Below are 18,111 nucleotides of genomic sequence, written 5' to 3'. Positions count from 1 at the left end.
TTGCCCTTCCAAAAACATGGCATTTTTTGTTGTCATCTTTACTCCTAAATCGCTTGAGTTTAATCTCTAGGAGACCAAACTCTGATACCAATTGTAAGGATCGAAGACAATCTAAGAGAAGGGTGAATTAGGTTGATTAGAAAACTAATCAAGGTATGGGCATTTTTTGTTTATTATGAAATTTACTCTCTTTTCTAAGTAATCACACAATGAATCAATCAATGAATAAACAATATCACTTGAGAGAAGTAAAAGAGATAAACAATTTAAGGATCACAACATAACAATAAGCAAATAAGAAGGGAAGAATTGCAAACCAATTGACTACCAAGCTCCTCTTGAACTTGTAGACCAATTCAAACAAGCTTCTTCAAATTGATGAAATACAACTAATCTTGTGTACAAAGGAAGGTTCACTTCCTCCTTACCCCAATCTCCACTTGGTCAAATTAGGAAGTTTTACTATCCCTCAGGATAATCCTCACAGAGTTAAACTATTGAAGTATTCACTCACAAATGAAAAGTTTACAACGAACTTCACATCCAACGAACTTCACACCACCAATACTACAAATCTTCCTTGAAGAGTATTTTCTTACTAAAATCACTTTAAATTTTTTGTATCTTCAATCTGCAAAAGTTATTTGAAGTTTTTTTATCATGCAGTATTTATACAAAACCAAGAAAGTGCTTCGTTAATACTTCCAACGAATAAAAAGTAGTTGAACAGTCAACTAGCCGTTGGGGTATCGGATGTCTGGTCCGTTTGAATTTTACGTCCGACAGTAGGCAGTGAGCTTGAGAGAAATTCTTTAATTCTATCGAACGTCCGGTGCTTGTGTCCGAAAGCAGACAATGAGTTAGAAGGAATATCTCAATTTTATCGGACGTCCGGTATTGTCTTTGTAAGTGTCCGATAGCTTTCATCAAGTTTGAAGGATCCTATTGGACGTTCGATACTTCCGTCCGATAGAGGTCAGTGAGTTAGGAGAAATATCTTATTTTCTTCGAACGTCTGGTGATAGAGTTCTTTATACGTCCGAAGTTGTACAATGATTATCGGACGTCCGATCCTGTCTTCACATGTTTCTTTCAATTGCATTTGATCTTTGAATCTGATTTGCTTCATAACTAAAAGTATATCTTGAAGATATATTAATATCATCCATTTATTTTGTAAACATCAAAAGATAGGCACTAAAATCAACAGTGGTGAGTCTTGAAGTGGTGCTACTTCAAGGTAATTTTTATGAAGCATTTGAGATATTTAAGTCAATTCCATATCTCAAATCATATGGAGATAAGACTCATGAGGTGGAACTACCATTTGTTGATCCACCACATCCAAAATTGGTAGATTGCTCATTAATAAAAGTTGCCCTAATAATGAATCAATAATAGTCAAGCTAATGACTATAAAGAAACACTTATTGAGAGGCAACCCAATGTTGGTGTTAACTTATTTCATTTTAGTATGTTTTCATGTTTGTTTTGTGTTTTGAAATGTGTTTATTATGTTTGTTTTGAAGAGTTCAAGAAAAGAGGCAAAAGTCAATTTTTGAGGTTCGGCGAGGAACTAAGAGAATAAGAAACTTAATCCCTCAATTTGAATTTTACTCCCTCTGTCTCAATTTTATGATCATATTTTGGGAATCCAACTTTTCAAAAATAGTGGTTTGATTTTGATGTTTGTGTTTCTCTTTCCAAATTACCTCCACAAATTCAAAATTTGAATTTGAATGGTAACATGCATATGATTAGAGGGCCAGCTATATTGAAAAGAGAGACTAAAAAATATTTTGACTTTTCCAACATGACAAATATTTTAGGACATTCTAAAATAGAAAATATGACACATTCAATGGGACGGAGACTTATTTATGATTCATGAAATGGGGTTAGATATTATATTTGGATCATTTTAAACTTGTTTGAAGTGTTAAACTTTGTTAAAAAGTGGTTTGAATCATATTTCAAAAAATGAGGGAATTGCGTGAAAAATGACTAAAGTGTAGAAATCTACACTTTAGTACAAACCTCTAGGATCAGCGGGGGGATCCGCAAGGTTACCTCACAAATCTAGGTCACTGATCCTGAAGGTTTGTCTTCAAAAAGCATATTTGAAACTTGTTCTTCATTTTCTCCATTTTCACTCATTTTTCTTGTTTTAATTCACCATACAAACACCTCAAACATCTGATAGAACAACTTTTACGAATCAAAATCATCCAAAAACTCTTCAACTTTTGGATTGCAGCTCTTAATCATAAGGTTTCCAATTTTAAATTTTAATCATTAGGGGACCAATTTGAGTGAAATTTTGAGGGTTTTCCATCATTTACATCACAAAACTTCACGTTATCAATTCGAGGTAAGTTTCTTAAATGTAACTTGATAGTTTGAATTTTACCATTTGAGCATTTCTTGAATTTTTTGGAAATTTTTAGATGGTGAATTTGTGATATTGTTTGTTGATGTTTAGGAGTTCCATTATGCTTATTTAACATTTCTAACCATTTTTATACAGATCAATTGTGAAAACGTGATGACCTATGCAATATTTCAAATTTTATGCATATTCTTATATTATAATCAATGTGGTAATTGGTCTTTTTTTAACGTTAAGATAATTTTATTAATAGTAAAAATTTTACAGTAACGAACAAAGGCTGGAAGAGCTGTACAATTTGTGTTCAATGACACTGATGAATGATCGCTTTCTCATCCACAAGAATGCCTAAAGCATAGGAGCTAAGTTTTCCACTAATATCACTACTATCTTCATTAACGAGACAAAAATAGCACATTCGAAATAATGTCATTAAACTTAGGATGTCCTCAATTAGAGTTGCCATTCTGCTTTCAAGAGGTCTCTAATATTTAAGCTTTCTCAAAAGTTCCTTATTTCGAACTTGGATCTTGATTCTACTCCACTATTTTTCCACTGCTCTGCACAAAACTAGTTTGATTGCCATAGCTCCATCAATATTTTTATTTCTTGAGCTTCTCTCCTTTATTGCCAAAAGGTAATACTCGTGTTTGGCAGCATCGTGGTTGTAACTCCAACTCCAAGTAGAGCTTGCCTTTGTTGACTTGTTGTTGCCACTCTTAGGACTATTGTTTCCTAATCCTCTTGCTCCTGGCATTGCTCCTCCTGGCCTGATGTTGTTTTTGTTGTGCTCAATCTCACATTTTTTTAATTCTGTTCCCTCTTGTTCCAACCATTCTTTATGTGCTTTCTAATGATTCTGCATGGCTGATAGCTGGTCAGGTTCTCAAATTCCCTCTTACTCCTTTCCTTTCTGATTTGTCATAAAATATTAGCAGTTAAGCCAATATGGGTGATGACCCCACTGCACCCTAAGCCGAACCAAAGGATTAAGCGGATCACCTGCCTGACTCTCGTCAGGACTCACTCACTTAATCATATTAACTTCAGAGATAACATTTCACTAACTAAAGCTATTAGCAGTCCATCATACTTAGATACATACCAAAAGAAAACAAAAGTTGTCTTAACCTACAACATTTAATATGTACAACCCTTAAAGATAACAAAGTTGGCAAAACCATAACATTATATACAAAGGGATTTGTCCAAGTACAATTCAAGTCTCAGGCTTAAATTTCTGGCTAATCTCCATACTCGTCCTTCACTCCTGTAAGAAAAACAACTAAGGGGATTGAGCGAAGCCTAGTGAGGTTACACAAGCAACAATCAATTAAGCACTTAAACAAGTAGCAAAATTAAACAAATAAGAAAACACTTCACTGAATAATCACTATTAAAAGAATACAATGCTTGTATTAGAGTCACTTCAATGCACTACACACTTTATCGAACTCCTTCTTATAAGCTCCAAAATAGTAAACATTTCCCTCACTTAGATGTCCATATCAGTAATCTGCTACCTCGTGGTATTACTCGAGCATACCAATACACTTATCCAAAACTACCATTCTATTCGACCAAACCCTTTTGCTAGCTCGAATAACCCGTTGAACAGAGGATTTTAGGGCCAAATTCAGCCGGTCTGATAAAGTATGTATACGGCTTACAGTCATGCACACTTACAATAACACTTGGTCAATTATCAACATTCAATCATAAACTAAGTCAAGTGCGATAAAGTACACTTCTGACTTAGAAGGCAAGAGACAATTGAAAACACTTCACAATAAAGCACTGGCATAATCATATAAATATCATTTAAGTAACACATAGGCAATTTAAACACACAAATATGGAAACTCTCACCTAAAATTTTTTTTTTAATTCACACTTCGGTACTTGGATTCTCCGCCGAAACTCCCTTAGCTCCTGAGATATTATAGACTTATTTATTTCCCCAAATGGTGAAATGAAGGCTCATATAATTATTTTGACTAAAGTATATATATATATATCTACGTATATGTAATTTAAGAAGTTTAAGATGATTATATGGCAATAAAAGTTGGGATTAAGGTTCTAAGGATCATTTAGAATCGGGGTGCAAAGTAAGTTTTCTAGAATTTAGTAGTTTAGGGATCTTATGAAGTTCCTTGAGTTTGCTCTAACTTTTGGATAAGTTTATAGATACAACTTTTATAAGGTACTTAGAGGAATTTGTTTGGTGGAAGTTGTGGTGTTTCCTAGGGTTTCCTTTTTAGGAAAGAAGAGGCGATAGCTAGGTTTTTCCCTTGGACATGGCTGCAATGTTATAAAAGAAAAAAGATCATATCAATGGCTTTCTTTTTATTTTTTTATTTAAATATTTTTCCTTTTTTTCCTTCATCTCTCAATCTCTCTTTCTATTCTTTAATACTATTATTGTCAATTTTTGCTAGTCATTCAAGGTTGTGTATTTACAGATTTTGCAAGATAGTAGACATTGATGGATTACAAGATGGAGTTCACCCTATACATTAAAGCCTTTGCTTGATTTTTGACATAATCTGTAACCTATATAATAAAACATGGGAGTTTACTAGAGCACCCCAATTTTTTGACACATGGCATAGCTCTTTATTGAGGAAGCTGTGGTTTTTTAACTATTTTTTATTTCCCCACTTCTACCTTAATGGGTCAAGAGAGAAGATCTACTATATGAGTTGAGATAGAAGATTTTCACTGCAACTCATTTTGCTTAACTGTATGGACTTCTATTGCTTTATGTGTTGTCTAATTTATGACCATATGATCAATTTAATTTTTTGATCAAGTCTAATTTATTGATTAATTTATTACCATAGTAGGTCGAATTTATGACTTTAGGATCAAGTTTTACAAATTAATGAAAAACTTTAACCGTTGGATATTGATTAACTATGTTTGATTATTAAGTAACCAAACTCTTACATTTAAGTAGCTCTCTTATATGATAGATTAACGTTTCTTTTTCTATTCCTCTGTAAATTGTTTTCTCAGAGTTGCATAGGAAAATCGGCTTTCTTTCTTCACAATTGTACTCAACCATGCACTTGCTTTATTGCCTTCCTTCATTAACCTCTAGGTTTGTGATGAATTTAATATATCCTTTTTTACCTATTTCTTATAATCATAATAATGGTTCCTCACTTTTGCTTAGGAGAAATTGCAAAGTCATTTAACAACTTTTGGTTTAATTACAACTAAAACTATGTTACTATTGAATTGGTGATGCATTCACAGTGCATTTACTCTCTCTCCTTTTTTGGTATCATTATTTCACGTAATATTGGTTCAAAATTCTTTGTCCAAATCATAATAATTAGGAGGTTAATTTCATTCCTTATAAAATCAAGAGGGGAGTGGCTAATTTCATTGATGTAATTTCTCTTCATAACAAATTTAATTTATTTTGATGTTTCATTTTCTTATATATTTCTATTTATTATGTATCAAAAATATGTATTGTTATATGTTCAACAAAATTGCTAGGGCACCCAGGCTTAAGGGCGGCAACGAGGGCATCAAATAGAAATTTGGGGGGGTGCTGGGGGAGAAAATTTCCCCCTACCTTAAAACGGGGCACGGGGCGAGGCAACATGCACCACGCCCATCCCTTGCTCCGTCCCTTGTATACAAAATATACATACATACATATATATATATATATATTTAGATGTATATATAATACACATATGTACACAATATAATAATTTAGTTATAATCCAATTTTTATATTTAATAATATAATTAATAACATAACATACAATTGTGATTTGGTCCTATAACATCTCCATTGTATGTTTTAATATCATTTTTATGATATTGACAGGTTGCTAATCTTCTTTAGTTAGTATTATTTGCAACTCGTTGAATGGTCTAAAGTTGAATAGTTGAATGTGTCTTTATTGAATATTTTGAAATAGAATGAATGATAAAATTGTCCAGTAAATAAGTAAATTGTTAAATGTGGTATGTTTTATTTCTTCTCAAGGGATTGCGAGGGAAACGGGGCAGGAGCGAGGTGGGGGACGGAGGGGGTGCCCAAGCGGTGCCTTACTCAACCAAGGTACCTCTAGTGACATGTACTAAAAATCATCACCCAACTCACAGTAAATTTGGGTGCTACTCTTTTTGCCCCCTATAACTAAAATTTTAATTGGTTTTATTCCTCTCCCACTCTTCGCTGTTAATCTAACCTAGCTTCCTCTTTTTCTAGCGATTAGAATGGGCTAAAATTTTCCCTTTCAATTGCAAAATTTTGCCATCATTTACTCTGAACCTTACTTCTTCAACTCAATTCTCTCTTATCGTTACAAAGGATCAATTTTTTGTGGAGAATTTTCTGGTCCTCTTTGTATTTCTCTCAACCCTTACTTTTCGACGGTATCACTATTAGTGCTTTCCCACCCATCTGTCATGAAGCAGCGTTTAAATTAAAGAAATAAAATGAAGGTGTGTTTTCCATGGAGAAGTCATGAAATACGATAAAGGGGTACAAGAGAAGGCGTGGAGTTAAAACCACGCCTTTACTAAAAATCAGCTCAAGAAATGTAAGTTCATCAGCAAGTGGTCCTGCAACAGAATTTGGCACAAGAAGGCCACGTGTTCGAGCTGGATTAGTAGTGCTAAGGAGTTAGTTATTAGTTTTAGCTTTATATAGGCAAATTTGGTGATGGCATAGGCAGAATATCCTTGTAATCAAATAGATAGGGATCATTCTCAATTCATTGTTCCTTTCTCCGAGTTTTCCTTCTTTCCTGTTCATCTTCTTCTCTCTTTCGACCATACTCTGTAATCATTTGTGTTTATCAATACATCACCATTGAGCTGGTTTCTTGCCAATTATTATTTCCTGTTAATTTCTGAGGATTCTATCTTGCTATTTTAATTGTTGTCTTGTTCCATTATCCTTGATCCTACTCAGAACCATTATAGTGGTATCAAAGCTCAACTATGAGCCATTAGGATGACTAACACTCAGGAAGAGATGCTAAGAAAGGATCTAACAGAACTGGGAGTGTCGTGAGGACGTTTGCCAACAGAAATGATGGAATAAAATATGTTGTGAGGACAATGGAGCATAGGCAGGAGAGCATTGAGAAGGCCATTAAGAATCTGGATAAAAAATATGAGGGAATGATGAATATGATAGCACAGATTATGTCCAAACTGAGTGATAAAGGAAAGGAAGTAGAGGGAGGCAATTCTGGGAATGATCAGATGGTGGAGGTGGTCAAGGAAAAGTATGAAAGATCAGAAGGAAGAGGGGGAGCTAAATTGCCTGGGATGGACTTTCCTTTGTTTGATGGGGCAAATCCCAGGGAATGGGTCAGAAGATCCAACAAATACTTCCAGATCCATGGAGTAGAGAAAGAGTTGAAATCTGATATTGCTCAACTCTACCTTATGGACAAGGCAGACATCTGGTTCCCTAGAATGTACCATGAGAGAAAAACAGTTCCATGGAATGAACTAGTAGTGGCTGTTTGTGAGAGGTTTGGAGAAGGAGATCCATAAGAGGCTATAGAGGAGTTCAACAAGCTGGTGTAGACTGGAAGTGTAGCAGAGTACTTGGAGAGGTTTGAGTTGCTGAAATCCCTGGTAATGCCCTCCCGTCTTGGACAACCTAATTCTCATTATAGATCTTGTTTCCTTAGTGGCTTGAAGAGTGAAATTGTTAACATGGTTAGGATGACCACGCCCCTTACTTTAGCAGATGCTATTGAAGCTGCTAAATTGCAGGAAAAAAAATCTAGAAGCCATTAGGAAAGCACAAGGAAATATCATACAGAAATATCCCAACCTATCTTATTTACAGATCTCTACACTACAGAATAAAGTGAAGTGGCCTAACATACAAAACTAGAAACCAGAGCTCATTCCCAAAAAGAACACCAAGACAGGAACCCACTCAGCCAACCAATTTAAAGGAATCACTTATTCTGAATTTAGTTACAGGAGAGAAAGCGGTTGTATTTTAAATGTTCTGAACCCTATACCCTGGGACATGTCTGCAAACAGGCTCATATACACTTCATAGTGGTAGATGAGCCTATTGGATCTGGTGACTCATTTGAAGGGCAAGGGGAATACTGAAGAGTTTTGTGACTGTTCTGAGGGAGAGCTTAGTAATGAGAACATAGAAGTTTCCATTCATGCATTAGCAGGGGGAAATGAGCAGAAGACTATCAAAATGAAGGGTAAACTAGGAAGGAGGGAAATACTAATTCTCATTGACAGTGGCAGTACTCATTGCTTCCTAAATGAAAAATTCACAGAAACTTTAGGAATACAGACTACTGGGGCACCCTTGACAGTCAACGTGGCAAATGGGGAGAAATTAGAATCCAGACAACTACAAAAGATGGTAGGATGGGATATACAAGGGCATGATTTCCATCACCAATTTAATACACTTAGGTTGGGAAATTGTGATATAGTGCTAGGAGTTGATTGGTTGGCCAAATATAGTCCCATTGAGTTTGATTTCAAACAGATAACTATGAAGTCCCTGAAGGGAAAAGAACTAGTGGTGTTAAAAAGGAGAAATAGAGAAGCTTAAGTTGAAACATATCAAAGGAAGTAAACTAGCTAAATGGAGGAGGAAACAGTCACATGGAATCACTGCCCAACTCTATGTAGTAGAAGAGGATTGGGTAAGATATGAGCAGATACCAGTAGAAATGAAGGAATTATTGAGACAGTTTGGGAAGTGTTTTCTAAGCCACAAGGCATGCCTCCAGTTAGGAGTCATGATCATGTCATCCCACTAAAGAAAGGGGCAGCTCCATTTCAGAACAAGCCATACGAGTGTCCATATGTGCAAAAGGCCGAGATAGAGAAATTAGTCAAGGAAATATTGTAGATGGGGATCATACAACCCAGCAACAGTTTTTTTGCATCTTCAGCACTATTGGTAAAGAAAAAGGATAGAAGCGAGAGGTTCTGTGTTGACTATAGACAACTCAATAAGCTGATAGTAAAAGACAAATTTCCTATGCCACCGATAGATGATTTGATTGATGAACTGTAGGGCTCCAAATTCTTCACTAAGATAGACTTAAGGGCTGGCTATCATCAGATCAGAGTTAAGGTGGAGGACAGGCACAAGACAGCATTCAGAACTCACCAAGGATTATACAAATTCAAGGTCATGCCATTTGGGTTGACCAATGCCCTAGCTACCTTTCAGAGTCTTATGAACTATATTTTCAGAGAACAACTAAGGAAGTATGTTCTGGTGTTCTTTGATGATATCCTAATGTACAGCCCCACCTTAGAAAGCCACCTAGAGCATGTGGCAATAGTACTGAACATCTTGAAGAAACACCAACTATACGCTAAAAGAAGCAAATGCTCATTTGCTCAGATAGAAGTGGAGTACATAGGCCACATCATCTCTGATCAGAGGGTTATGGCTGACCCTAAGAAGGTAGAAAGCATACTGAGCTGGCCAAAACCAACTACAGTAAGGCAGTTGAAAGGATTTCTGGGACTGGAAGGATACTATAGGAAGTTTGTGAAAGGATATGGAACTATAGCAAAACCTCTCACCTTGCTGTTAAAGAAAGATGGTTTCTACTGGAATGCAGAAGCTGATAAGGCATTTCAGAAGTTGAAATTGGCAATGTGTAGCATCCTTGTACTAGCACTGCCTGACTTTACTAAACCATTTGTAATTGAGACTGATGTAAGACAAGAGACCCTTGGCATTCCTGAGCCAGAGTCTAGGACCTATGAACTTGGGACTATCCATCCATGAAAAGGAACTGCTAGCTCTGGTGATGGCCATGACTAAGTGGAGGCACTACTTGGAAGGACACCACTTCATAATAAGAACTGACAACCAGAGCTTAAAGTACTTATTAAAACAGAGGGTCACTACTACGCTTCAATAGAGATGGCTAACCAAACTAGTAGGACTGAGTTATGAGATTCAATACAAAAAAGTGAAAAAAAATGTGGCTCAAGATGCACTGTCTAGGAGAGCAAGCAATGAAGAAGAAGGCTATGTTGCAATGGTTTGTGTCATCCCTGAGTGGGTGAAAAAAGTGATTGGAAGCTATAATGGGGATGGAAAAATACAAGATCTCATCAAGCAACTGCTATTCTCCCCTGGTAGCCTACTAGATTTCACTTATCAGGATGGTGTGCTCAGATACAAAGTGTGACGACCCTACCTCCCCACTAGGGTATATCCAAGGGTTCGGCGGACCGCCTGCCCAACTCTCGCTAGGACTCACTCACTCAATCAACTCTCAAGAGCAAGTAAAGATAGGCCAATCAAACTTAACATATATACAATCATTAACACAGATATACAATCCTCAAGGTTAAGTACAAAAATTGGGGATCCAACCAACTACTAATACTATCACTATTACACAATAAAAGTTCTAGTTAAAAGTTTAGTCTTCCTCTAAACACCTGTCCTTGCTCTCAAACCTTGTAAGGAAAACAAATGTAACGGAATAGAGGGATGAACTAAAGCTCAGTGAGGTTCCCATACACATAATCAAGCAATTAAAACAAGGACATTAGTCATTTAATAACAATCAATCAAGAAGACATTCATAATATAAAGGCAATGAGAACACACTCATTAAAAGGATACATGATCACGTGGAGCCATTCGTTCATTCATTCGCCAACCATTTTCCTTATCCCTCCAATATTAGAAAAACATTTGCAAGTGAAAATTCCTCCAGTATTCTTGACATTCATTCATTGATTTTATTTCCCGCCACTAGCCAATTCACTGGTCAGTTCTCCACCAACCTTCGTAGTCATACTCGAGTATACCAAACATTGTCCTAGGGTTACCAGTCATCCAACCGAGTCCATTTCTAGCTCGAGTCGATTGGCAACGAAGGGCAGAGGTCCAGTTCAGCCAAAAGGCTTACATTCATGCACAAGTAGCATTCAATCATTGAAAATTCACTTTGGTTTGGATCGAGTGCGATAAAGTATACACTCGCCCATTGAAAATCGATTTAGCAATTATTAGAAAACATTTAACATTCAATCGAATATTCACAACAAGTACACAGTCATTTAATACACAAACATGCAAGAAACAGTCACCCTAAACAAGTCACGTTTTATCGAAATTCAGTTCAGGGCCGGCACCTTGGCCCACTCTCGAAATCTGCAGTCAAATATTGTCCACAAAGAGTCAATCATACACAAGTGCAAGCTACATAACTTATATTGCTATATCAAAGGAAAAAGACAAAAAAAGTATAGTAAGCCATATTGGCAAGGTGCACTCATAATTTGTAAAAGAAAATGATAAAAAACGGTTAAGTTCAAAGCCAATATGTGCGACTAAAAACCATGTTTTGAATACTTGTTTAGAATGTTAGAAATCAAGTTTAGGACACTTGAGAAGTACATGTTAAGTCAAACTAAGGAAACGGAAAACAAAAGAAAGGCAACGAGAAACAATGAAGATGGCTGCTTTGCCATCCTTTGGTGTTTTGATCACAACTGACGTTACACTTATCGGATTGAGGCAAATTTTATGGCGTTTCGAAGCTAAAATAGAGACCTACATTTCCTATGAGACATCGACACTCAATTCTCATATTTTTAGGATCAAAATTAGACGGTCAGAAGCACATGAAAAATAGGTCAAGAAAATTAAAGTTTTTGTGCAGTTAGGAATGTTCTAGCCAAATCATAAACTAAAATGATCTAATTGATCTAAAATATTGTAGGTAGAATTAAATCAAATCCTATAACTTTCATGTTTTGTCCAAAAGATGATTCGGTCCTTAAGTCAGTCAAATTTGAGCCTCAAGTTGCTACTTCATCCAGTAAAAGATAGAACAGGTGTGCAATTTTAGTCAAATTTGAAAAATCACAGATATTCATGGGAATTGAGAAAAAGGCTGAAATTTTCACGGTTGATAGTACGCTAACTCTAGTTTCAAACACAATAAATAGAACTAAATTTTGACTTTTCTACAACAAGATATAGCAGATTTCCTAAGGCCGCCCAAAGGTTCTTGCAGACAAATTTTCAGCAGCACCTCCTCTTAATTTCTTTACTTTTCCATCCTACAATCAACACCAAAGTTCACCCAAAACAGCCTCAATTGCACATACAAATCATAAGCTATTAAACACACTTAATTAGGGTCATAACACCCTTTAATTTTAGCTAATTGATGACTCCAAAACCAACCACAATCAAGCCCAAATTGGAAACCCTAAACTGAAATTTATGCACATAAGTTGAAATTTTCTTTTGGCAAGTTAAACTAACCTATAAAACCTCAATATTTCATATAGCAAAATTATCAAACCATGGCCAACACTTAAGCATCATATGTGGGCAGAAATTTACCAATAAAAACTGAAAATTTCTATAACATCACTTCAACTCATGAAATTTCCCATAAAACTACCACTTTAGCAATCCTAAACTACTAGTATAGTAGTATTAGAAGCAAAGAGGGATTTCTTGGTAACCTTACCTTGTAACCTCAAGAAAGATGGCAACTTAATGCTTCTTCCTCCAAAATCACTCCACCAACACCTTGAAATCTACCTTAGTTAGCACTTTTATGGAGTAGTTTGCACAAACTATGGTTGGAGCTCAAGATTCAAGCAAGAAAGTTGGGATTGAAGATGAAGTTTCTCTCCCTTATTTTTCCTCTCAAGAATTTAGGCCAAGACTAAGAAAAATGGGAAGAAATGAGGAAATTTTGGTCAATGTTTGGTTTTAGTAAAATTAAGAAAGGTTTGGTCAAAATCCAACTTCCAACGGTTTTGTAACACTTGGCTCTTTTAGGGTTTGATCTCATCTCTTTGTCTTCCAAAGCTAATTTATCTAACTAACCTCTAATTATCCCTTAACACCTTGTAAAATAATATCCCTTTATGCAAAATTTCATCTAGTCGTCAAAATTTTATCGTACTTACTGTTTTAACGGGTCCCACGTCTATAATACACTTCAAACTTAATGTATACTAACTTATACCGAGAAAATAATTTAAAAGCTTGACTCACTTATAAAAATATCTAGGAAATTAAGCCAATAATTTAAAGTAAAGAAAATGCATTCAAAAAAAAAATAAATTATAACCTAATTTTTCGAGTTCTCACACAAAGAGAAGATAGTGATTGGCACAAAGGTGGGGAATAAGGAAGAAGATTATTACTGCAATACATGATTCACAATTGGAGGGACACTCTGGGATACAGGCAAGTTACCTGAGGGCCAAACAACTATTCCACTGGCCAAGAATGTACAAGGACATCAAAGAAACTGTGTTGCAATGTGATACATGTAGAAAATGTAAGGATGAGCACACTGCCTATCCTGGTCTTCTGCAACCACTCCTTATACCTCAGTGGTCCATTTGAAGCCTTGTATAGGATGGCTCCTCCTCAGCTAGCACTGGGACCTTACTTTCACTCCAAGGTGGCAGCATTTGAAGATCACTTGAAGGATAGACAGAGTTTGGATGATTTACTCAAAAGGAACTTGCAAGAGGCTCAAGACAGGATGAAGTTATATGCTAATTAGAATAGGAGCGAAAGAACATTTAGTGTGGGAGCTGGGTTTACTTGAGGCTACAGCCGTATAGGCAAACATCTGTAGAGCTAAGGAGTTACACAAAACTGTCTGCTAGGTATTTTGGTCCACATCAAGTGATTCAGAAGATAGGAAAGGTGGCATACAAGCTTAAACTACCTAAGGGATCCAAAATACATCCAATGTTCCATGTGTCATTGTTGAAAAGGAAGGTGGGAGAAAATGCAGCCCCTGTGCTCCAATTACCAAACCTAGATGGGAAAGGACATTTGAGGGTGGAGCCAGTTGCTATTTTGTATCTTAGAATCGTCAAGAAGAAATATGCAGCAGCTGTTCAGTGGCTCATACATTGGTGGGGAACCACTCCTGCTGAAGCCACATAGGAAGATGCAGAAAAGATTGAGAAGGAGTTTCCTGAATTTCAATCTTGAAGACAAGATTGATTGACGGGGAAGCAATTGTCATGAAACAGAGTTTAAACTGAAGAAATAAGCTGAAGGTGTGTTTTCCATGGACAAGTCGTGAAATGCGATGAAAGGGCAAAGAAGAAGGCGTGGAGTCAAAACCACGCCTTTACTGGAAATCAGCTCGAGAAACGTGAGTTCATCAGCAAGTGGTCCTGTAACAGAATTTGGCACAAGAAGGCCACGTGTTCTAGCTGGATTGGTAGTGCTGAGGAGTTAGTTATTAGTTTTAGCTTTATATAAGCAGATTTGGTGATGGCATATGTGAGGAACCGAAAATTTTCACATTTTCTAAGTATTATTTTATTTCCTTGCTTACATTTTTATATTGTCCTTTAAAATACTCCCTCCGTCCCATTGTTAATGTCATGTTTTCACTTTTTTGTTGTCCCAAAATAAGAGTCTCATGGCAAAAGTCAAACAACTTTCACTACTACTTTCCTTTTATACCCTTAGTAATAATGACAAGATTCCATCAACTAATAATAAACAATTACATATGGCCCACCACAACACATGCACACTTTCACCATTCCTTGACCTTTTGCTTTTGGCTGGCAATTTCCGTGTGATAGACAAGGGGTAAAATTGGAAGAATATGAAAAGTGCAGTCCACCATTTTACTGTGCATAAAAAGTGCTATTCCCGAAAAACGTCCCAAATTTTGGGACGGAGGGAGTATTAAATTTTCTATGCATTTTATAAGTAAGTACAGTTTTAAATTATTTTTCTAATATAAGTTAGTGTACGTTAAAATTGAAGAGCATTATAGACGTGGGACCCACTAGTGCGATAAAATTTTGGTGACTAAGTGAGTTTTGTGCTAAGTGATATTATTATACAAGGTGCTAGAGGATAATTAGAGATTTGTTATATGATGTAACCATTGAAAGACAAAGGATTAGAGAAAACACTAAAAAGGCCAAGTGTCACTATATCATTGGAGATTGGACTTTGACCTAATTTTCTTCACTTTACTAAAACAAATTTTGGCCCAAAATTTCCTCCATTTTTCTTCTTCTTGGCCGGCTGTTTTGAGGAGAAAAACAAGAGAGAAAACTCCATTTTCTACCTCACTTGCTAGCTTGGATCTTGTGTTTTAGCCAACCAAATTTGAAACTACTCCATACAAATGGTCACTAGGGAAGTTTAAAGGCTTTGGTGGAGTTATTTTGGAGGGGGAAAGACTAAGCTACCATTTTTCTTGAGGTTACAAGGTATTTTTGCCTAGCAACTTTTCCCTACTTTTAATATTTGCAAACTAGTAGCTTATGGTTGAGATTTTGATAGTTTTATGCAATATTTCATGAGTTGAGGTAGTGATATGAAAATTTTCAGTTTTATGGTGCAATTTCTGCTCACATGTGAAGTGTAATGGTTGGTCATGATTTACTAGCTTTGATGTATGAAAAATCTTGTGTTTAGGCGCTAGTTTACTTTGCCTAAAGAAATTTCTGGTTGGTTTGCATAAATTCCAGTTTTAAGTTTTTGTACTACCCTGTTCTGACCAGTATCATTCGGCCATGATGGAGGCCAAATTGGGCTTAGCTCATGAAAGTTGTAGAAAATGATGTTTTATATCTGCCTGTAAAATTTCAGCTCAATCCGAGCACTGTAGCACGTGAAATGATGAAAATACCCTTGACTGCCATAGGTAGAGTTCTGTGGACAATTTTGACATTTCATTATTCTGGCCTCATTTTTTCACCTTGATCCGTATTAAATTAGCATTTGGCCAAAACACGAAAATTGTAGTGCTATGTTTTAGCTTTCCAACGCATTTGAAAAAGTTTCAATCACACTTTTGTAGCCTAAGTTATTATCATTTGAACACAGTGCTGTTAACCAGCCTGATGATGAAATTCTGGTTCTGTAATTTGTAAATTTAACCTAGATACACTATGAATTGGGTTGAGTTATCTTCATCAAAGTTGTAACCCTTTGGCTTAACTTCAAAATGATATAAATTTTACCCCAATCATATAAGCGTAACTTCAGTTGTGACCGATACGCTAACAGACGTCAAACCTGTCATTTTATTCTTTATCTTAAACCTTATTTCCAGTCACTTTTCTAGCTTGGTTTTGTAATGGAATGACTTTTAGCCTATTGAATGACTATTGTAATGAGATTATTTGTATGTGATTTTGGGGGCTGATTGAGGAAAATAATGAAGCCATAAATGCTTGGAAAATAGATAAATACAAAGGGTGTGCTACCCAAATTTGCACTCGATGGTTAGGTAGATGTACTCGCGACTTGAGTAAGGGTTAAAGATGAAACTAACTTGAATCATCTAAGGTATTCAAGTCTTCTTTCTTAGAGATATATAACTTAGAATATGGCCGAAACTTGTACCCTTGGAAAAATGAAATTTACGACTAATAGAAATACGTTTTCTTCATTTCTTCAACTCAAATGGAGATTTCAAAGTTTTACGAGCGAGCATAAGTTTTACAAATATTTTACTCATGTCCTTTGGTTTAAATGTGCTCTTTTCACTTCCAAAACTATACTTATACTTTGTACTAGTAGTTATTCAGATTTTCTTTGGTTCACCTAAACGTTGGATGGTTTAACTGTAATATTTTCTCTTGGTTATTATTAGGGTTCCTTGGTGATTGAGGGTATTATTCAGAAGGAAACTTTGGACGTTATTTTGCTTAAATAGGTGAGTGTTCTTTGTACGTTATGTTTCCAATGACTATGTGGATTGTTGTGACTATGTGACTATTTGTGAATGTTGGATTAAATGTTAAATATTTTCAATGATTTCTAAAAATGAATTTTGCTAGGCGAGTGTGTACTTTATCGCACTCGACCTAAATGAATGTGAAATTTACAATGATTAAATGATTAAATATTTAAATACTACTTGTACATGAATGTAAGTCTTTTGGCTGAACTGGGCCCTTGCCCTTCGTTGCCGGTCGACTCGAGCTAGAAGTGGACTCGGTCGGGCGATTGGTGACCCTGGGTTAATGTTTGGTATTCTCGAGTATGACCACGAAATCTGGTGGAGACTGACCAATGTCCAGTAAGGGGAAAATGAAATGAATGAATGAATGGCAAAAGGTTTTCACTTACAAATATAATTTTTAATGATTGAAGGAATAAGGAAACAATTGGTGGAATGAATGAACGAAGGGCTCCACGTGAGCATGTATCCTTTTAATGAGTGTGTTATCATTGCTTTATATTGTAAATATTTTTTGGATTACTTGTTATTACATGATTAACGTCTTTGTTTAATTACTTGGCTATGTGTATGGAACCTCACTGGACTTTTACCTCATTCCGTTAGCTTTGTTTTCCTTACAGGGGATGCGAGCGAGGACGTGAGTCCTGTGCAGATTAGCTTGGTCTAGTTTTTTGAATTTTTTTTTATGTTCTCACGCTAGTGCTTGGATAAGGTTGAATGTAGTAAGAACTTAAAGCTTTTGTTTTAATTGAGATTGTATTTCTGTTTGAGATGGATATGAATGTAAGTATATGTTTCAAGTTTGGGAATTGTTTTTCGCTTAGTCTCGAAGTTATATCTTATTTCATTTGATGAGAGTGATCGAGTTCTGGCGAGAGTTGGGCAGGCGGTCCGCCAAACCCTTTGGTTCACCTTAGGGGAAGGTAGAGCTGTCACAGCATAGGCAGAATATTTTTGGAATCAAACAGATTGGGATCATTCTCAATT

The sequence above is a fragment of the Coffea arabica genome, chromosome 2c, assembly GCF_036785885.1.
Source record: "Coffea arabica cultivar ET-39 chromosome 2c, Coffea Arabica ET-39 HiFi, whole genome shotgun sequence".
Lineage (NCBI taxonomy): Eukaryota > Viridiplantae > Streptophyta > Magnoliopsida > Gentianales > Rubiaceae > Coffea > Coffea arabica.
This window is presented reverse-complemented; position numbering follows the sequence as displayed.